Source organism: Lissotriton helveticus, chromosome 3_2 (genome assembly GCF_964261635.1).
Source record: "Lissotriton helveticus chromosome 3_2, aLisHel1.1, whole genome shotgun sequence".
Classification (NCBI taxonomy): domain Eukaryota; kingdom Metazoa; phylum Chordata; class Amphibia; order Caudata; family Salamandridae; genus Lissotriton; species Lissotriton helveticus.
The window spans coordinates 299812623-299835421 of NC_136062.1; positions in this window are offsets into that span (position 1 = coordinate 299812623).

Consider the following 22799-nt stretch of genomic DNA (forward strand, 5'->3'; position numbering starts at 1 on the left):
AATTTAGATTTTGAATGTTTGTGTTACATAGCCATGTTAAAAGTGACCCAACCATGCAGGAAAGGCAATCAAAAAACGCTTTTATGTGTCTTAAGGACATTTTAAGTCATTTTCCCATGTGCAGTGTTTTGAAATTATGATTTGAAAATCGTTTTTAGGGAAAAGGAATTGTTTTTAAATTTATGACAAGGACATAATGGTGTATGCTTCTTTATAAGGCAATTGACTGTCCCTGATGTTATTTTTCCCATTTTAGTGTAAGACCTTTGTCTGTGGCGCAAATTGCTTGTAAATATGCTCCCACCTGTGCATGGCAAATTTAGATTTTGAATGTTTGTGTTACATAGCCATGTTAAAAGTGATACAAACATGCTGCAAAGGCAATCAAAAAACGCTTTTATGTGTCTTAAGGACATTTTAAGTAATTTTCCCATGTGCAGTGTTTTGAAATTATGATTTGAAAATCGTTTTTGAGGTAAAGGAATGTTGTTAAAATTTATGTGCGCCATATGCCCCCAAATTTCTTTTTCAGGGGTGCAGCAGGGTGTTATTGAGACACCCCTGCAGCTTTGGAAAAATTCCTAATTTGCGATGAGCAAATTGTTAATCGCAAATTGCACCTTCATTTATATGAGCCTCCTAGCCCATGGAAATGAATGGGTAATTTGCAATTAGCAATTTGCTCATCGCAAATTTGGAATGGTAAAGAATCGCTATTTATTCCTTAAAATTCGCTATTTTGGAAATGCAAAATAGTTATATGATACATATGGCGGTTGATGTCTAAGAAGATAAGAAGCTTAGGGATACATTTATGATGACTGGCGCAATGAAGTTGACATCACTTACTTCATTGGTAGAGCTTTACATGTATTATGTCCTCTGTATTCTTCATCAAGCGTAACTTTAATCTGCAATCCTGAGTAGGCCTCACCTTAAACAAACCTCTGGATAGGCCACATCTTATTGTCATCCTGAATTAATCATTTAAAATGCTAGGGACAGATTTATGATAGGTGTATGCCTCTTTTGCGCCACTTAGAAAACACTGTCCATGGGGAAATGACTTAAAATGTCCTTAAGACACATGAATGTGTTTTTTTAAAACATTTGCAATTTTTTTGGGTCATTTTTAACATGGTTATGTGACTCAAACAGTCAAAATCTAAATTCGCCATGCTCAGGTGGGAGCATATTTACAAGGAATGTGCTCCATGGGGAAAGGTCTTATAATGTAATATGGGAAAAATGACATCAGAGACACTGAAATGCCTTATAGAGAAGCATACACCATTATGTCCTTGTCATAAATTTGCAAACCATTACTTTTCCCCAAAAACGATTTTCAAATCATAATTTCAAAACACTGCACATATGGAAATGACTTAAAATGTCCTTAATTCAAAATTTGCTATTCCTTATTTTGCGATTGCACTGAAGGATTTGCAAATTTTACGATTCCTTAAATGCAATGCATCAAACAAAAAATATGTAAAAAATGATATTAAGGATTTGGAAACTACCACCAACTTCTAGTTTGTGGTAATTTGCGAATTCTTTTCAAAAAGCATTTTTTTCCAAAAAACAAAAGGTCCCATATGACGCCCATACATGCCCTTAGGGCATGTAGGTGTGCCATATGCCCCCAAATTTATTTTTCAGGGGTGCAGCAGGGTGTTCTTGAGATACCCCTGCACGTTTGAAAAAATTCCTATTTTGTGATGAGCTAATTGCTAATCGCAAATTGCAACCTTCATTCCTATGAGCCTCCTAGCCCATGGAAATGAATGGGTAATTTGCAATTAGCAATTTGCTCATTGCAAATTAGGAATAGTAAAGAATTGCTATTTATTCCTTAAAATTTGCTATTTAGGAAATGCAAAATAGTTTGATGGTACATATGGTGGTTCATCTGTAACAAGATAAGAAGCTTAGGGATACATTTATGATGACTGGCGCAATAAAGTGGACATTACTTACTTCATTGGTAGGCCTTTACATGTATTATCTCCTCTGTATTCTTCATCAAGCGTAACTTTAATCTGCAATCCTGAGTAGGCCTCACCTTAAACAAACCTCTGGATAGGCCACACTTTATCGTCATCCTGGATTAATCATTTAAAATGCTAGGGACAGATTTATGATAGGTGTATGCCTCTTTTGTGCCACTGTGCGTCACTTTTATGATGCAGCGGTGGTGCAAAAGATTTGCTATGAGGCGACAACATTACAAATTGATGCATTTAGGCAGATATGTCATGGTGTAAAAAAAACGTACCACATGAAACCGATGCAGCAGTGATGCAAAAGATGCACCATGTTGTAAGACAGGCCTCACTTGGGGCCATATGTATCAAGCTAATTAGCATTCGCAAAGATCAAAATTCTACGAATTTTGGCCTTTGCGAATGTTAATTAGACAAATGGTATGTATCAAACAAGTTTGATGCAAAATAAGGAGTAGCAAAATTTGCTATTCCTTATTTTGCAATTGCACTGAAGGGTTTGCAAATTTTGTGACTACTTAAATGCAATGTATCAAACAAAAAATATGTAAAAAATGACATTAAGGATTTGGAAACTATTGTGGTAAATTGGTGGTAATTTGTGAATTCTTTTCAAAAAGCTTTTTTTTAAAAAAACAAAAGGTCCCATATGACGCCAACACATGCCCTTAGGGCATGTATGTGTGCCATATGCCCCCAAATTTCTTTTTCAGGGGTGCAGCAGGGTGTTCTTGAGACACCCCTGCACCCTTGGAAAAATTCCTAATTTGTGATGAGCAAATTGCTAATCGCAAATTAAACCTTCATTCCTATGAGCCTCCTAGCCCATGGAAATGAATGGGTAACTTGCAATTAGCAATTTGCTCATCGCAAATTAGGAATGGTAAAGAATCGCTATTTATTCCTTAAAATTCGCTATTTAGGAAATGCAAAATATTTTGATGATACATATGGCAGTTCATCTCTAACAAGATAGAAGCTTAGGGATAGATTTATGATGACTGGCGCATCACCAGGGATGTGCCAGTCATCTTGCGCCGCTGTTCCGCCACCCATGGTGTGCTGCATTTACAATGCGGCGCAGCATGGGGCAAAAACGGCACAGATGCTTGACGCATCTGTGCCGTTAAGGTGGCGCATTGCTGGAGTTGTATCGCAAGTGCGATGCAGCTCCAGCAAGGCTCAGGGGTGCACCATCTCCACAATGTTGCGTCAAGACCTATGCCTGCTTCAAGCAGGCGCAGGGTTTTGACGCAGGTTTCTCCTATCTGATTGTAAATGCGGCACACCATGGGTGGCAGAGCAGTGGTGCACGTTAACTGGTGCATGCCTGGGGATGTGCCATTTAACATAAATCTGCCCCTTTACATTTAAGTATGTGCAGGGGACACAGAGTCGGTGAGGCTTATCCAAGGTTAAGAAGAGATGAGTCCTGTTCAGTGAAAAATTAGACATAGGCTTCACCTGCTCAGCATCGCTGGACATGGCTAAATAATAGCTGCAAAATGTTACTCTTGTTAAACAATTTTACTATTATAATCTGTGAGATTTGTCTCTTACTCTGCAACATCTCATTGTTGTTATCTTTCTTTAAAGATAAAGACAACCTCAACATGAGCGACAATCTGCAATCAGTTGATTTTGACCTCATCATTGAACTTGTAATTGAAACATCAGTGGATGTCGATCCCTTGGATGATTTAAATCCTGAGGATGAAGAAGAGCGTGATGAGGATGCAGATTTGTCCGAATTATATGATATAGGATGGGAAGCTGACCTGCTTGAGCCTTTGGAAATATAAACATTTATTTTTAAAATGTATAATTAATAAAAAGTAAAAAGGTTAACCGTTTAATTTAAAAATAAAGACACCTTCAAAAGCAGGTTATGTGTAGTGTCTTCAATAAAATATTAAAATATGCTCATAAAATTAGATCAGATTCACATATAAAATAGCATAGGTAACATAAATATAAATGTCATTTCTTTTCTGGTATTTCTGTATTGTAAATTTGCCAACGACTAAAAAATCTTCTAATTAAAATGTCAAGTAGTGTGTTAAGTTTTTGATTACTGTTACTGATTTACTGTTTGGTAATAATGGTTAATAACATTATTTATTATATTTTTCCACAGATTCAACTGCAGATCATTTCAAGATTTCACCATGCCTACAATAGAAAGACAGATAAAGGCTGCAAAACGTCAAAGACAGCAGGTGAAAAAAAATACGCAGCAGTCCTCTAACAAAAAGATTTGTCAAGTCACGAAGAAAGCACCGGGTAAGAGCACAAAACAATTTATAAGAAATATGTGTAGTAAAAAAAATATTACTACAGAAAATGTTTCAGTCCATAAAACAAGAAGGAAATCAAATGGAAAGGAAAGGCCAATGAAAAATGTTACTGCTAGAGCAAGAGATAACTATGTGCATGATAGTAGAAGGAAACAACAGTTTAGGGAGATTCGTAAACGAATGTTCCGGAACAGGATAATTGGCAATTTGTTAAAAAATATTAAGAAAGGTCAACAGAAACTGGTTTTTTATAAGACAAAAAAAAAAGTTGAGAAAGTTATTGATCAGGCATTTGAAATTAAACGTAAGTTATTTATTTTGATAATCAATAGAATTAGGAAGCTAAACAAGGCAATTTTTGATTTCAAAAGAAATAGTAGATGGAAGAGAATAGTTAATCGTAGTCATTTTTGTGAAGTTTTTTCTGGAGAATGGATGCATAGTTCAAGCTGTGAGGCATTTTTTAATGAGGAGAGTTATTTCCAGGATAATGATTTGGTGCATGCAGTTGACACCAGTGGTCGTGCTTATGAAGTGAAAGATGGTTGTCCAGTTGAAAAAGAAAAACTTGTGACAACAGAGGCAGAAGAGGTGTTAGGTAATGAGGTTTTAGGAAGACGTGCTAAGGGTCCTGTGTACACCTGGAAGTGTAGTAGTATTTGCAGTGTGCGACAGGATTCCATCAATTTGCTTTGTGATTTTGTACGGTCATTTAATAAGAAAAGTTTGAAGCAGAAAATGATGTTGTTGCAAGAATTAGATCCTTGCAGAGTAAGAGAAGTGACAGGTTTGCATGGACATTCACTGGCTTGTCTTTCCAGGAGAGTATGCCAGAGTGTTTTTCATCATTTCAGGATGCTAGCAGTGCATCATAACAAAGTGAGGAAATTAGTTAGAATGTTGTATTATGCTAAGAGTCCAGCAATTATGCTTAAACAATTATGCGCTGCTCTTTTGCATGGTTCTGAAATAGATGTGAAGAATATATGTGAAGAAATTGAGTTTTGTTACTTTGGAAGTAAAGAGGAGAAAGTTGAAATTGAGCAAGAAGAAGAGGGTCATGTGGAAGATAGTGTACAGGTTTCCAGTACAGATAATTTCCAGAGGGAAATTGCGACGTTTGAGGTGAAATCAAGTGAGAGGCCTAATTTCACTTGTGTGTGTTGTCGACGCACTTATTATAAGAATCAGACTAAGTTAGTGGATTTATATGCAAAAAGTGAAAGGGAAAATAATAGTGAATGGAAGGATTTTGCAACATACTTGATGGTAGAAAATTGTTTTGATTTGGGATTGGATCAACGTGTGTGTACTTATTGTTCTTGCAAATTAAATCAAAACCAGATGCCTGCTAGAGCAGTTCATAATAATCTGGAATTGGTTGAGATTCCTTCTGAATTGAAGGATTTAAATACTTATGAATCTATTTTGATTCAAAGTATCCATCCCTTTCAGGCTATTGTAAGAATGGAGCCAAAGACAGGGAAATTGCCTCCATCAGATTTACAGAGAGGATTAAAGGGAAGAGTTGTTTATTTGCCTCTAGATTTGAAGAAAAACATTAACACAATTGGAGTAGAAAAAGTGGAAGAGGAACCTCTGGTTATCTTAGTTAATGGGGTTCCGACAAAGAATAAGAAAATATGGCAAGATTTAGTAGATGTTAGGAAAGTTAAAAAGGCAACATTGTATTTGAAAAATAAATAAATACTATAAGAATGTATATGTTGCAGAAGAGGAAGTAAGTGAGGAAGAGGATAGCGATTTGTGTGCTGGTCAAATTGAGAAAGTAGAACCCTCTACTAGTGAAGAAATATATGAACATTATAGTGTTCATCCTTTGCATTCCAAGGAAGTCATGGGGAATGCTATTGAGTTGTTTCAAATGAAACAAGCCAAAGGGAGTCCCATTAGTGTTTGGGAGGAAAGTTTGGAAGCTCGGTGTTTCCCACAGCTTTTTCCAACAGGTCAGGGAGGAAGATATGATGAGCGACCTCATCAAATTCCTGCTTCTGAATACCGGACTTTGCGATTGTATGCAGGAGATGCTAGGTTTCGACAATGCATTCCTTATTTGTTTCATCTCCTGTTTGAAAGCGATCTGTCTGGACTGTCATATGCAGTGAACCACATCTTGAAAAGTGGTATACACATGCAAAACATCTCGGCAAGTGACTTTATGGATAAAGTCAATGTCCAAGATAGTATTTTGGATTCTCACCTGATTAATCTCATGGCGTGTCAGCGTGGTACTAATGAGTACTGGTACCGTCGTCATGGTGATTTAAAATGTATGCTGAGGAACTTAGGTACTCCCACATGGTTCCTCACTCTGAGCTGTGCCGAGTATGGCTGGGAAGACTTACTTGAATTTCTACGAGAGGCAAATGCTAACGTAGATAACATCGAATTCAAGACACCCGGAGAACTGTGCTCTTTGGATCCAGTCAATGTATGTAGGTACTTCAATCATAGATTTGAAGCTATGATGTCTTTCATCATGAATAAGAAGAATCCACCTCTTGGAGAGGTGTTGGATTTCTTCTGGAGAAAAGAGTACCAAGCAAGAGGTGCTCCTCATATACATATGTTGCTGTGGATCAAGGATGCACCTAAATTTGGAACGGATCCAGAAGACTCAGTGATGAGTTTCATCCAACAGTATTCTACGTGTGCTGTTCCAAACGCAAAGGAGAAGAAAAGCCTAAGAGAAAAAGTTCTGCGTTTCCAAAGCCATCGATGTGGAAAGTACTGCCGTCGTAAATTCCGAAACAAAGACAAGTTCTACACTAAATGTCGTTTCGGCTTTCCACGACCGGTGATTTCTAAAGGAAGAGTAAACAGTTTGATGTCTTCGCTGCGACACAATGTCATGAAGAAATCACCTAACAACACTTACAATTTGAAGAGGAACGAAGAGTCCAAGTACATCAACGACTACAACCCGGTGATTTTGTCCATGTGGAATGCTAACATGGATATACAGTTTGTGGCTGATAACTGTATGGCTGTGGCTCGGTATGTGACGTCTTACATCACCAAAAAAGAGAAGACAGAATTGAAGGATATGTGGGAGGACATTTCCCATGAAAAGAGCCTCAGCAAGAAGTTGTACAGTTTCAGTCTGAAGATGTTGTCGCATCGAGAAATCGGAGCGTACGAATGTTCTGACCGGTTGTCTTCAGCAAGTCTCTATGCCAAGTCCAGGAGTATCGTTTGGGCGAGTCTTGGTCTTGCTGCAACGCGTAATCGAGTTCTCAAACCTGTGCGGGAAATTGAGTATTTGGCGGAAAAGGAGCCAAACAGTACCGACATTTTGAAGACAAACATGTTGGATACATATTATCCAAATCGAAGCAGTCACCTCGAGAATGTTTGTCTGTATGAGGTTCTGCAAAATTACATATTCAAGAGGAACATCAAAGAAGATACTGAGAAAGGAGTGTATGCTGTAATAGGAAGTGAGGGATGTCTGGTCAAGCAAAGAAAATGCCACTTGGTAAACCATCGAAAATTGAGTGGCGAATCTCCTGAAAAAAAGGAGTTTTTCTATTTAGCACTTTTGCAACTTTTCAAGCCTTGGCGTGCAGAAGAGGAACTGCTTGGAGATTTCCTCTGTTACGAAGACTCTTTCAATGCCGCCAAGGAGACCATAGAATGTCCTGCTTTTCCCAAATATGTAGAAATGTTGAATGCGGAAATTGAGCAGGAAGCAACAATTGCAGCCGAGATTGCCAGAGACAGTTCTCAGGACAGTCAGAGTTCTGCTTCATTGAGTCAGGATCCACTAGGAGGACCTGTTATCGAAAATGAAGCTGCCACTGCTATGAATGAAGTGGAAAGAGCCATGGCACATGCTCAGGAGGATGCGGTTAACTTAGAAGAGTTGGAAAGACAACTCAACGTTGAGCAGAGGAAAATATATGACGAAGTTACCATGCAAATTGATCATGGATTAAGTCATGATAAGAAAGAGTGCTCATGTACGTCGTTGAAGCCTGTCCGACTGTACGTGAGTGGAGAAGCGGGAACTGGAAAAAGTTTCCTCATTAAAGCAATATCATGCTATTTGCAGGAAAGGACAGAGTCATCGCTGTCTTGTGTTGTCACTGCTCCAACTGGACTGGCAGCACATAATATTAAAGGGATTACTTTACATCGTTTACTGATGCTGCCAGTGGAGCATGACAACAAATTACAATATCACAAGCTATCTGGAGATGCTTGTTTTGAAGTTTCAAGTATCTTGAGGAAAATGAAACTTCTTATCATTGACGAAGTAAGCATGGTTTCCAATGTCATGCTTGCCTTTGTGCATTTGAGGATGCAAGAAGTTCTCAAAACAGAGTATGATGTGTTATTTGGTGGCAAACACATCATTGTTTTCGGAGATCTTTTGCAGCTGACACCAGTGAAAGGGCAACCTGTGTTCAAAATGCTCACGCATGAAGATACCAGGAAGTGCCTAGGCAGCATTGGCAACGTCAATATATGGTTAAACTTCAATTATGCTGAACTGCATAAAAATATGCGTCAGGCGAAGGATGAAGTTTACAAGACTATTCTACAAGATGTTAGAATTGGAAAAGTGACCGAGCATGGGAAAGAAGCTTTACATGCACGATTACTGTCAAATTTATATCCAGAACAAGATGTTGTGCCTGAGAATATTTTTCAGAAAATTACTGAGAAGAAATCTGGAATATGTTTGATGCCAACTCTTGCAGAATGTGCCAAATTTAACAACAAAATGTTGCATTTAGAAAAGCAAGAGATTGTGAAACTGGAAGCTATTGATAGAGTAGAGCATATGGGATCAACAATTATTTTGTCTGAGAATCTGAAAACAAAATTGGATTCATTAGAGAAGAGTATATCTAAAACTGCAGGTTTTGAAAAGACTCTGAATGTGTGCTTGAACTGCCGTATAATTTTAAGAAGGAATTTACATGTTGAAAGAGGTCTGGTAAATGGATCAATGGGTAATGTTGTTGATTTTGTGAAATACAGAAATAGAGATGGAATTGAATTTTTAAAAATTAAATTTGATGGCATTGAGGAAGTACAGCTAATTGGTCGTTGTTCTGCTAGATTTTTGCTTGTAAAAGACTTATATGTTCGCCGTAAGCAGTTTCCTGTTTGCTTGGCATATGCGGTGACAATCCATAAATCGCAAGGTTTAAGTGTAGACAGTGCATTGGTGAATATTGGCAGTTCTGTGTTCAAGGAGGGTATGGCATATGTGGCATTGTCACGAGTTAGAACTTTATCGGGATTGTACTTGATTGAGTGTGATGTCACAAACATTTGTGCGGATCTAGATTGTGTTAAGGAATACAATAGGTTAAGAAGAGAGTATGCGCCACATTTGCCTCAGTATCCTTTGTTTGAGAAACGTGTGGTAGGCCGGAAACAAAGAAATGAGAACAATACTGGGGAGGTTGTAGCAAAAAGACAAAAAGTCAATGAACCTAAAATTACAAGCAGAAACAAAAAGGATTCTGTTGAAGATGTTGTTGGTTTTCAGTTTGAAAACAGTTCTGGTGTCAACTGCTATGCTAATGTAGTGGTTAATGTTTTGTTTTCTCTAGAAAATGTAAAAGAAGAGATTGTGGTCAATTCTGATCAAAGATTTTGCAGTTTGTTAAATTCTGTGTTAGAGAAATGTAGCACTGATAGAAGAAACATAGAAAGTGTGTCTGAAATTCGAAATCTGTTAGACAGATGTTCAGGCCAAACACAATTCTCTCAAAATATTCAGCAAGATTGTCAGGAGTTTTTAATGTACATGCTTGATGTATTACATGCTGAAGGTGTAGATGTAGATCAGCTGTTTGGGCTTTCTTATCAATGGCATCATGACTGCGAGAACTGTATGGTATCAAGTACTACTAGTGTAGACTCAGAAAGATTTATATATTTAACTTTGCCAGACAGTAAATCAGTCTCCTTTAATAAGCTAGTAAAAGCAGCTGATCACAACATGGAGTGTAGCCAATGTAAATCTGAAATGATGTCCACATTATTTATACGAACATATGGCCAGTACGTCATTTTAATGTTCCAACGATGTAGGCCTGATGGAACAAAATTGACAACTTTAATTAAAAATTTTGTAGCTTCGCAGTTGTCAATATCAGGAAGGACTTTTGTAACTGCAGCAATTATATATCATGACGGCCCTTCAATAACATCAGGACATTACACAGCTTATTTAAAGTCTAGAAATGGCTGGTCATTCTGCAATGATTCTGTTTTAATTTTAAAAAAAAAATGCCGTATGACCTTAAAAACTCTTACCTGGTGTTTTTAAAACCAAAATTTTAGGGAAATAATCTCGGGATGTGCTCTGTGGAATTTCAAGAAGTTCTAATGGCTCCTACACAATTTGGCCTTGAGGATAAGTGTAGTTCAGAGACATAACTTCTAACCATAGGACTGGACGTCATGTAGAAATATGTGCACTTTGAATGAGTTCAGAAAAACTGTTTCTTTTTATAAGCTAATTGAAGCAGCCAATCAAAACATGGAGTAGAGGGAGTGTAAGTCTGCAATGCTGTCTACTGTTTTACATTGCTTTGTGATTAAAAGTGATGTAGAGAATTAAATAATTGTAGTAGTCATAGAGGTAGTGTAAGTCTGCTTCATAGTAAGCAGTATCAGTGTCATAGGAAATGTAGAACATGACTGAGCAAGAAGGGGAAGATATTACTATTCCAGGATTGTGAAAATGATCTTCAACATTTTAATTCTGAAAGTTGCGGAAATTCCAAATGACGGGATTGGCTTACAAGAAATCCAAGAGTTATAAATGGCTCTGACCAGATTTGGCCTTGAGGAAACTTGTGGTAGAGAGCAAGAAGTCATTTATTCGATGTAACGTGTTTTTAAAAACGATGGAGATTTTCTTTCAGAAAGTGGCGGGCTGAAAGTAATAACAGCACAAAAGAGTGTAAGCTGTTCATAGGACATCCTTGGACGTCATGGAAAGTAAGTTAACTTTAAGGAGTTCTGAATTCTGATTTCTGATGTTGTATGGGTTTTTTAAACACAATCATTTTGATTGTGTTTTTTTTTCCCCGCTGTTATATGATGAATACCTTTAAGTCACTGTTTTTAGTGAATTTTGATACATTCTGAGAACAACAAAAATAAACCATATAACATGTATAATTAATTCTGTACTGTTTGCATTTATGATGTACATGTAGAACTGTGTAGGAGGCATGGAGAAGGTGAGGCTTCTGTAAGTGTCAAAGGTGTTGCATACAGTGCTGCACTTCTGCGTATTCTTTCATATGCTAGACTACATCTGCACAATGAGATACCTAAGCAAAGGAAACGCAATTGATGTGATTGAGAAATGAGCAAAATAAATTGCACGTATTTCAATTACATCACCTGTGTTTCCTATCATTACGAATCACATTGTGCAGATCAAGTTTAGGTCTGTCCAGGGAAACATAGGAGGTGTGTACTTTGTTGAAGAGTGCAGTGGACATGACTCACTTCATTGGTAGACTTTCACAGATATTATCTCCTCTGTACACTTCAACAAGTGTAAATCTCATCTTGAACTCTGAGTAGGCCTCACCTCAAACAAACCTCTGGATAGGAGACATGTTATTGGCATCCTGAAGCGACACTTTTCTGAAACAAGAGCAATGCAAAAGATGCACCATGTTTTAAGATAGGCCTCACTTCATCTGCATCAAGATACTGTTAGTTTAAAATGTATATCTTTAGGACTGTGTAGGGGGCCTGGAGAAGCAGAAGCTTCTGTCAGTGTCAAAGTTGTTGAAAAACTATTTGTCCTTCAATCTTTTCCCTTGTCTTTTGTAATTTTTAAATACATGTTTTAATATTTTTCAAATGTTGGTTCTCTCTTTCACAGATTGAAAGTATAAAAACAAAAAGTGAGTAATTTAACGGCAATTATAAGGTAAATATTTTGTACTCTTTTCGTTACATTTCTATCACATTCACCTACTATTAGTTCCACTGCTTCACTTCTTTAACCCTCAGTTTCCTGCCTTTGCTACTTTCCTCATTCCTTTCTCTATTACCTACTTACTCAACTCCTTCCACTCTTTTTCTCAGTCCCTCTCTTCTCATAGTTCCTCAGTCTTGTTCACTCACTCCGTCTCTATTACTCTTAGTGTCTGTGAATTACTTTCCCACCTTTTTTTTTGGACCGCTTCCCGGGAAGTGGCCCGGTTCGCAAACCAGCAGCGTTACGGGAGTCCACTATTTTGTGTTTCGGTCGAATCAAGATACAAGATGGAGGGCAAATAATGTTCAGAATGGGTAGAAGGGGGCACGGTAGATGTATCTTGACCCCCTTGGTTTTCTGAGGGTGGCTGAGGAGGACCATAGTTCTTCACTCTTGTTCACTCTCTCTGTTTCTATTAATGTCACTGTTTCTGACTGATCAAAAAAATTTTTTAAAAAAAAGAACAGTAACTATAAGGGAAGGAAACAGACAGTTATGTTAAAAGAAAGACAGCTATAGGGAGTAAACTAAGGATACTGTTACCCGCAATCCACTGTTGATGATGTTACTGACCATGTCATGAATTATGTAATATGTGACATCATCAGCAGTGGATTGTGGGTAACAGTATCTCTTGTTTACTCCCTAGAGCTGTCTTTCTTTTCACATAACTGTCTGTTTCCTTCCCTTATACTTACTGTTCTTTTTTTAAAAAAATAATTTTTTTGGTTAGCTTCCGGTTAGCGTACCGGGTAGCGCTCCGGGGAGCGAACTAAGAGAAATAGAGGTTGGCAGAGTTCCAAATATTCTACCAATTTTTTTATAACGGGGAGGTAGTTCTGAAAAGAACTTTTTTTTAATGTTTTTGTTGTTTTATATTTTTTTTAGTATTTTTTGAACATTTTTTTACTTTTTTTGTATTTTCTGAACGTTTTTATATATTTTTTGGTTTTTTTTGGGGGGGAAACAAAAACGATCCATTGTAAAGGGCTCAACAGAAGCAACAAAAAAAAAAGAATTTATTTTTTGGGGCGTTTCGGACAAACATTAACATGATTCTGAATAGCTCTCATAATCAAAATGATGCTACTTTCCCTGTAGCAAATGAAATCGCCGCAGTGCACGCACACTTGCTTCACGTGCCCAAACAACATTTGAATGTTTGGGATCATCTCCCTCGCCTCTGGTCCCGACACCTCTGGAACAACCGATCTTCTTGCCATCGGAAGGGGATTTTGTTGCTCATCACGTAGCTGGGCAGCACTATAATTATTAGGATGCCACCTACTCATATGCCGATGCATAGTGTGATTGCCGTAACTGTATTTTTTTTCAGTTCCCCTTGACAGTCTATCACCGCATATACGGCAAAACACGTAGCGTGCATTTACTTTTTTTTGCCCCTCAGGAAATTTATAGAATTGCCAAATGTAGTTCTCTTTTCGATTATACCTCCTGGGCTCCTCTGGCAAAAACCTTGGCTCTTCCTCCTCTTCCTCCTCTTCCTGTTCTTCCTCTTCTTGTTGTAAAATTACTTCAGCAGGTGGTCCTCTCTTCTTTGGATTTGGTGGAGGTGGTGGGTTAGAACCAGCTGAAGCTACTAATGAAGCCATGTCACAATGTAAATAAAGGGTCTTTCTCTCACCAAGATGAAAGTCAGAGTGAGGAAAGAAGGAGGGGTTTTCATCATTTGGGAAAAGCAAAAGTTCTAAACCAATGAAAAGTGTTCATTTTAGATCACATGACCTAGTATTACATCATTAGGAAACCAAAAGTGAAATGAACCAATGAAAAGTGTTATTACCGAGTCACATGACCTGCTGTGTTTACGTTACGCGGTCGGCGCCGCGCCGCGGATCGCTTCCGGTTCGCGTACCACTGCGCTTCCGGGTACGCTAACGTAGCACGTCATATGACGTATCACGCGAGAACGCGAAACGTCATGCTGACGCGACGCGTCACGATGTTGTTTTCTAACGCGACAGTTGCGCAAACGGAACGTTTACCGGTTCGCGGACCGGGTCGCGGCTCCGAATTGAGCTAACGGGAAGCTAACCGGTTCGCGTACCGGGAGCGAAACAATAAAAATAATAAAAAAAAAATTGTATTAAAAACATGTAAAAAATATTTTTCGATTTAAAGAAGAATACATTGTAAAGGTTTTGATATTTGCTATTAAAAAACCATTGAAATTCACTGAAAAAACCATAGGTTATAGACCATATATAGTTAGGAATTAGCATTTACAAAACCTTGAAAATTCACTGAAAAAACCATAGGTTATAGACCATATATAGTTAGGGATTAGCATTTACAAAACCTTATTTTACTCACACAAAACCATTGAAATTCCATATATAGTTAGTTGTACTAACTATATATCGCGCACCCGCAATCCACTGCTGATCATGTCACATATTACATCATTCATGACATGGTCAGTGACATCACTGATGACATCACTGATGACATCTCAAATGACATCACTGATGACATCACTGATGACATCTCAATGACATGACTGATGACATCACTGATGACATCTCATTTGACATTACTGATGACATCACTGATGACATCATTCATGTGATAATACGATGAACTTCTTCAGACTCTAAAATAACCTTAGATACACTCAGTGTAAACAGACACTCACAGACTGTCACTCATCCATGGAGTTACTCACACACCTACTCAGTCATGCAAAGAATCAATTACACCTCCATTTCCTCAACTATACAGTTATACATACCTTACTTATTCAAACATATACTAACACATATTTACTCTCTTTTACAATCCCTGATACAAGTTCACAATGATCAATACAGCCACTCACACATTCACGGGCTCTTATGCACAGTTATTTATATATGTCAACTCTCACATGTACTGTGTTTTACATATGTTCTTACTTTGACATGTAGCACTCAGATATCCATTCACTCACCAATGCACTCAGTCAACCGCCCATACACCTGTTTCCACATGCACTTTTGAATCCATATATCTAGTGAATCAACTGCTTACACATCTATGCACAGAGTCATACACCTCCCAGCCACCCACACACACACTCAGTCTCCCATACAAATACTTGGGCAACCAATCAATAACCCATATACTTACTCATATAGCTACTGATCAACACATGCAGCAGTTTACAGAACAACAGACATAATGATGCACAAATTAAGACAGTTTACTCACTAACCCATGCACTCAGTGACACACATTTAATCACTCACTCATACAGTCAGTCACACACCTACTAAATCCTTCATCCAGACACTTATACATCCACTCATTCTTCAATATGTAAGACATTTGAGATGTCATCAGTGATGTCATTTGAGATGTCATCAGTGATGTCATCAGTCATGTCATTGAGATGTCATCAGTGATGTCATCAGTGATGTCATTTGAGATGTCATCAGTGATGTCATCAGTGATGTCACTGACCATGTCATGAATGATGTAATATGTGACATGATCAGCAGTGGATTGCGGGTGCGCGATATATAGTTAGTACAACTAACTATATATGGAATTTCAATGGTTTTGTGTGAGTAAAATAAGGTTTTGTAAATGCTAATCCCTAACTATATATGGTCTATAACCTATGGTTTTTTCAGTGAATTTTCAAGGTTTTGTAAATGCTAATTCCTAACTATATATGGTCTATAACCTATGGTTTTTTCAGTGAATATATATATAAATATATATATATAAATATATATATATATATATATATATATATATATATATATATATATATATATATATATATATCAGCAACCCAACTCCGGTAAAGAAGAGGCCGTCAACAGGGCGGTCCGCGGTCAGGGCACCGGAAGCCCTGCACAATGCCACACCAACACTTCCCCACTCGGGAGAGATCACCACGGACACTTCACATGGATTGCAGAAAGTTTATTCATAAACTTTCTGTAATCCATGTGAAGTGTCCGTGGTGATCTCTCCCGAGTGGGGAAGTGTTGGTGTAGCATATATATATATATATATATATATATATATATATATATATATATTACCTACTGGCGGTCGCCAGTAGGTATATATAGTTAGGATTTTTTCTCTATGGGTTTTTTGAAAATTCTATGTCTAATAACTTTGGCGTTTGTGGACGGAATCGGCTGAAATTTTCAGGAAAATTGCACATTTTGTTTCTGAGCAGCCCTTGAAAATTTGGGGGGGGTTCGTCCAGTGGGGGCCGAGAAAAAAGGGGGGTCCCAAAACGTGTTTTTAACATTGAGTTTTCCATAGGGCGGTTGGCCTCACTTTTAGCCCGAACGGCTGAATGGATTTGCACGAAACTTGGCAAAATTGTAGGGACTGGTAGCCCGATGTGCCTTTTGTAGGTCTCAATATATGTGCTCCAGTGGATTTTGAGAAATTAACGTTTAAAAAAAGATATATATCTGTAACAGCGGACCGGTTAGCGCTCTGGTTCGCGGACTTTTCGCGCAACGGAGCTTTGTGAAGCGAAGCTGATTGGTTCTCCGGCGTCTGTCAACATTCCAAACAGTCCGTAGCGGCCGCCATCTTGTCTCTCGGTAGGATCGAGAGACAAGAGGAGGTCAAAACAAAGGGGGAAATAACTATAAGGGGGCATAGTAGATCCTCGCTGACCCCCTAGGTTTGATGTGGAGGTTTTAAAAGGGCCCCGCGGGGCAAAAAAAAAACAAAATAATAATAATCGAACGGCTGAATGGATTTGCACGAAACTTGGCAAAATATTAGGGACTGGTAGCCCGATGTGCCTTTGCTAGGTCTCAATATATGTGCTCCAGTGGATTTTGAGAAATTAACGTTGAAAAAAAGATATATATCTGTAACAGCGCTCCGCTTCGCGTACTTTTCGCGTTACGGAGCTTTGCGAAGCTGATTGGTTCTCCGGCGTCTGTCAACATTCCAAACAGTCCGTAGCGGCCGCCATCTTGTCCCTCGGTAGGATTGAGAGACAAGAGGAGGCCAAAGCGAAGGGGGAAATGACCATAAGGGGGCATAGTAGATCATTCCTGACCTCTTAGGTTTGATGTACCATTTTGCCAAGTTTGGTGTAATTCCGTTCAGCCATTCAGGCTGTAGACGTATGTAAATGTCCTATGGAAAATTGCATGGGGAAAACACATTTGAAAGTGTTGAAATTTAGAACCAATTAAAATGTTACTTTGGTTTTGTATTTGTGTGTGATGAAAGTTAATTGGTTATGTATATATGTCAAATGAGAGGAAACCACAGCCATTTTGTGATACTACTGTCTGAGGTACATTTGTGAGGAATTTTTGGTGGTGAATTTCTGGTGTTTGATTTACACAGTACTAACACTTCTGCTACTTTTAAAAAGGTGAGTTGTTAATTTGTAAGGGGAACTATGTTGTACACTTGAAGATAATTTGAAAAATGTTTTCTGTTATTTATTTGCAGTCCTTCTGTTATACTAAATACTTGATGAAGTTAGTTTTATATTATGTATTACTAAAAACGATAAATGAAAGTGATTATTTTTTTCTGCAATTTACAGCAAGCAATTTCAAAATAAAATGGCTCACAATGAAGAGACCGTGGCAATTTCTTTTGAATTGTCCACTACATTGATTGAAATTGAGAGCACCAATAATGAAATATTGTCACAAGGAGGACATGACTTGTATGATTCCATTAGATTGATTGAAATGGACAGCACCAAGAATGAAATATTGTCACAAGGAGATGACTTGAATGATTCCACTACATTGATTGAAATTGAGAGCACTAATAATGAAATATTGTCACAAGGAGGAGATGGCTTGTATGATTCCATTAGATTGATTGAAATGGACAGCACCAATAATGAAATATTGTCACAAGGAGGAGATGACTTGAATGATTCCACTACATTGATTGAAATTGAGAGCACCAATAATGAAATATTGTCACGAGGAGATGACTTGAATGATTCCACTACATTGATTGAAATGGACAGCACCAATAATGAAATATTGTCAGAAGGAGGAGATGACTTGAATGATTTTTTTGATCAATCTCTTGATGGCGAATTTATCGAGTGTTTGGAGACCATAGAGTTACAAGAATCATCATTGCAGACTTTTAATGAGGAGATTCCAGATGAGATGATTGAAGAGGAAATTACTGATGAGGACATGTTACTAGTTGTTTCAAATTTAGAAAATTCTGAAGAATAAATTTATATTTAGAAATCAAAAATTGTTTGAGACATTATTTATTTTTATTTTTAATTTATGAGGTTGTAGCGAAGTGATTGTAGTATAAAATGAGACTTATAGTATAGAGTGCAACATTTTTATGTTACATGGTAAGTTTACTCATATTTACTTCCCTTCTGCCACTATATTATCTCCAATGTGTATTTGACATGTCTTCTTCATCTCCGGCCTCCTTTCTCTCACTGTGTGTCTCCGATGCATCTTATCGCTGGTATTTTGTGTAATTACAGAAGAGAGTAAAATAAAATAGTTCGGAACGTGAAAAGGGGGCAAAGTAGAGTACTCCTCACCCCCTAGGCCTTTTTAGGCGGTCCCAAAAGGATCAGTTTCTGCTTTCCTGAGAGATTATGGTATGAGTTCCATATACCACAATAACTTGCATTACAACATGCAAGATATCTATCTCCTATTACCAACTTTTGGAGATATTCGCGCTAAGCGCGAATATCTCCAAAAAGTAACACCTGCCCTGAGCAGTTCTTAGCCATGTTATCCAATGGGAGGTGGATAACATGGCTAAGAGTATTAGCTCGGTAATGCATGAATATCGCTGACTTTTTAGCGATATTCATGCATTGCGGCCGTTTATTATCGCATTTGCGATAAACCTTGATAATAGTAAGGTTTATCTTCGATAATTTCTGACGATGCTTAGTGGTAAAAAATTGGTTGGTAAGCATCGTTAGCGATAAATATCGCTTAACTTTGGTAATATGCCCCAACGTCTGTTAACGTTCGATTCGAAGGAAATGAGGAAGTGTTGAAAAACATTGTCTGCGCCATCTTGCCTTTTTTGAAATGCCACACTTTTGTCGTGCACGGCAGCCATTTTAGATGTCTTGACCAGACCCACTCTCTGCACGCTGTCGATTCGTAGCATGGCTCCTCACCCTCGTAAGCATCTCCCCCAGGCACTGGTCACCACCGCTCTCTGTCTTATGCATGGGCAATAAACCTTCCCCCATCTGCGCTGCTCTTCCCTGAGAATCACACTCTGTGCCCGCCCGACACCTCCCTTTCGCCCTATTCACTACCGCACCCTCTGACACTCCTCTTCCTCTGTGTCCGAATGTCCAAGCCGGTCCTAGGCTATCAGCTAGCCCTGCAGATGTAGTTTATGGCCCCAGCTGTAAAGAATCACCCCTCTTCAAAGGAGTTATAGTAGATCAAGGCCCACACCCGATGTGATCCGTCACAGCACACGCGTTCCTACTATCTGAAAACCATCCTGTATTGTGATTGGGGAGGGGACCGAGCCTGAAGCGGAAGATTCCAGGAATGACTCTTTGTACATCAAAGTTTTTACAATTATGTGTCACATTAAAAATATATAGCACTCCAACAAAGTAGTAGGAATATAAAACTTTAATAACATATAAATATATACAACAAAACAAAAACAGTAAAAACATTTAAACAACGAAGAGACCGTGGCAATTTCTTTTTAATTATCCAATAGATTTATTGAAATTGACAGCACCAATAATGAAATATTCTTGTCAGTAGCGGTCTGTTGTGCGAATAGTTCCAAGGCAGCAGAACGCGCTGAAATCTAGATGGCACGAAAGTGATGTCTAGTAAGTTGCCGCCCAGCAAAAAACGGCGTGGGGCGCCGCGGGGGTGAGTGAGTCCAGTAGGCACCACAGCTATTCTTACCGGCATTGCAGAATTACTGCTGGGGACAATGCCTGTGCTGTAGCAGGGTCACAGCAGAAACAAAAAGGATTCTGTTGAAGATGTTGTTGGTTTTCAATTTGAAAACAGTTCTGGTGTCAACTGCTATGCTAATGTAGTGGTTAATGTTTTGTTTTCTCTAGAAAATGTAAAAGAGGGGGAGGCAGTCCAAAGTTCCGTTAAAAGGGCAAAGGAAAGGATCGGTGGTTTGAACTATCAGTCAAAAAGGGGAGGGGGTGCAATAATTTTTCCTACCGGGTCACACTGTGCTTTCACCGGAAGTAAGGTCTGCAGGATTGTAGTAATTCAAAGTGAGGCTGGCGCCAGCATGGGAGCGCCGACGTCCCGCGGATACAGTTTCGTCACTCCACGGGCGATCATGGCAGTCATTCCCCATCGGGGGTCGGAGACTCCCGCGGCTCCTCTAGAATCTTCAAGGTCGTGGAGGACTACGGTGGTGGAGTCAACCAGTGACCGGGCCATTTCTTTATGTTGGGCCCGCTCTTGCCAGGTCGACCGCCATTTTGAGAGTTCGGCAGCTACCGGCGATCGCGGGGTCACATGAGCGGACGGGCTCCACCCTGCCGGGCGAGACGTTGCAGCATGGCCACAGTGGAAGAACCGTTATCTAGGTCGTTCCGAAACTGTGCAGCACTGTAGTTGTTAGGATGCCACCGCCTGGAGCGCTGAGGGTGCAGCTGGGAAGCCTCCACCTGGGGAGGCGGGAGAGGCCTGTTCGCACCGTCTCTCCCTCCCAGTGCACCCCACGGCGTCTCGCTTGAGATTTGTTATGGCCGGACCAGGCGATGAGGACGAGGGGGGGGTCGGAGGCATGTGCAAGACATCCCCCTCCAGTGTTGTCGCAGCCATTATAAAAGAAAGAAGTGTCCCGTCCGTCTTCGGGCCGGGCTTCCGGTGGATGTCGGCCGGACGCCCCTGGCTCTGGCCCCATGAACGGGTTTCTTGGTTTATCGGCTGCAGCCGGATCCCGTCGGCCTCGGCCCCCCGACCGTTGGTGGTCGGACCGGAAGAGCATGTGGCGGGACTACCTGCAACTCTCAAGGGCCACCGCGGCCGGACTGGGAGAGAGAGGGGAGGGTCGAGGAGACATTCCCCCCCCCTGCAACTGTTCAGCGTTGTAAAGGCAATCCCCTGGCCGGGTCCCGCTGGTCTCGGCCTCTCCTCCGGCTACACCCTACGTTAGGATCTCCTGGCCGAGGCGTGGCAGCAGGACCTGCCTTATATGGGCTGCTGCCGGCTGGGCGTAGCCGGAACCCTGCCCCACCTTGGAAGTTTCCAGAGTGGGGGTGGATGTTCTACTGACTTGCATTTTCCCTAGTCTATCGATTTTTTTGGCGTGGCAGGCGGTGGGACAGCGAGGGGTGATTTGGTTTCTCTTACTGTTTTTCTGGTCTCTCACCACTGGCATATTTTAACGTTTTCTTGTTTCTAGGACATTAATAGGTTTTATCATTACGTTATGTTATCGTTTCTTTGTTCGTTGTTTAATAAAAGTTCATGTTCATCAGTGGCCTACTGATTTTCGTTTTCCTATTTTTTTCTTTCCAGGTTGTTTCATGGTAAAGTTTCTGTTAACAGGATACAGTGATCACTTCGTTATTATTGCATATGTCCTTTTCACTAGGGGTGCTCTCTGGTCGGGCCAGATGACGTATCTCTAGTAAATGGTCCGGGTGAAAAAGGTGCATCAATCAGTGGGGAGTAGATAGGCATGACAGATTACAACGGGGGAGAACGGTCCGCATTACGTACCCTTTCACTACTTGCAAAGATTTTCCTACGTTTATTTGCAAACAGGGAATACCTCCAAAAAGAACTAATTCCCAAACAGTCAATGTTCGGACAATCAATCAATCAATGAGGAATGAAATAGGTACGACGTGTTAAAGGCTTGCGTTACCTACCCTTCACTATCTGCAAAGGGAGATAGAATATTCCTATTCTTCCTCGTTTGCAGGTAGAGAAGATCGTTAAGAGAATTAACTTCGAACAATTCAATGCTCGATTGAAACAATCAACAAGGGGTACTGTGAACACAAATGAACGCCGCTTATATACATACGCATTGCTATTTTCAACAGGTTGTTCCTAATGTTTCTATTTTAGCGAGGTCAAAAGAGATCCCATTAGTGGCCTACTGATTTTGCTCGATTCCTTTTGTTTTTTTACACGATTTTTCGCTATCTGCAAAGACTAAACAGAGTATTGCGACTCTGTGCTTGTTTGTAAATAGAGAATGAACCAAAGAGAACAATCAATCAAATGGAGAGAGAAGCAGGCACGACGGATTACAAAGGGGGAAAGGGCTGCGTTAACTACCCTTCACTATCTGCAAAGAGAGAGTACTCCTAATAGAAATGAGGGGTGGGGGGCAGCAATCAAAGCAGATCAGTGTGCATAAACACGAAAAAAAAAATTCTTACCACGTACTTGACATTCGACAGCTTATGATATTTGCTATTAAAAAACCATTGAAATTCACTGAAAAAACCATAGGTTATAGACCATATATAGTTAGGAATTAGCATTTACAAAACCTTGAAAATTCACTGAAAAA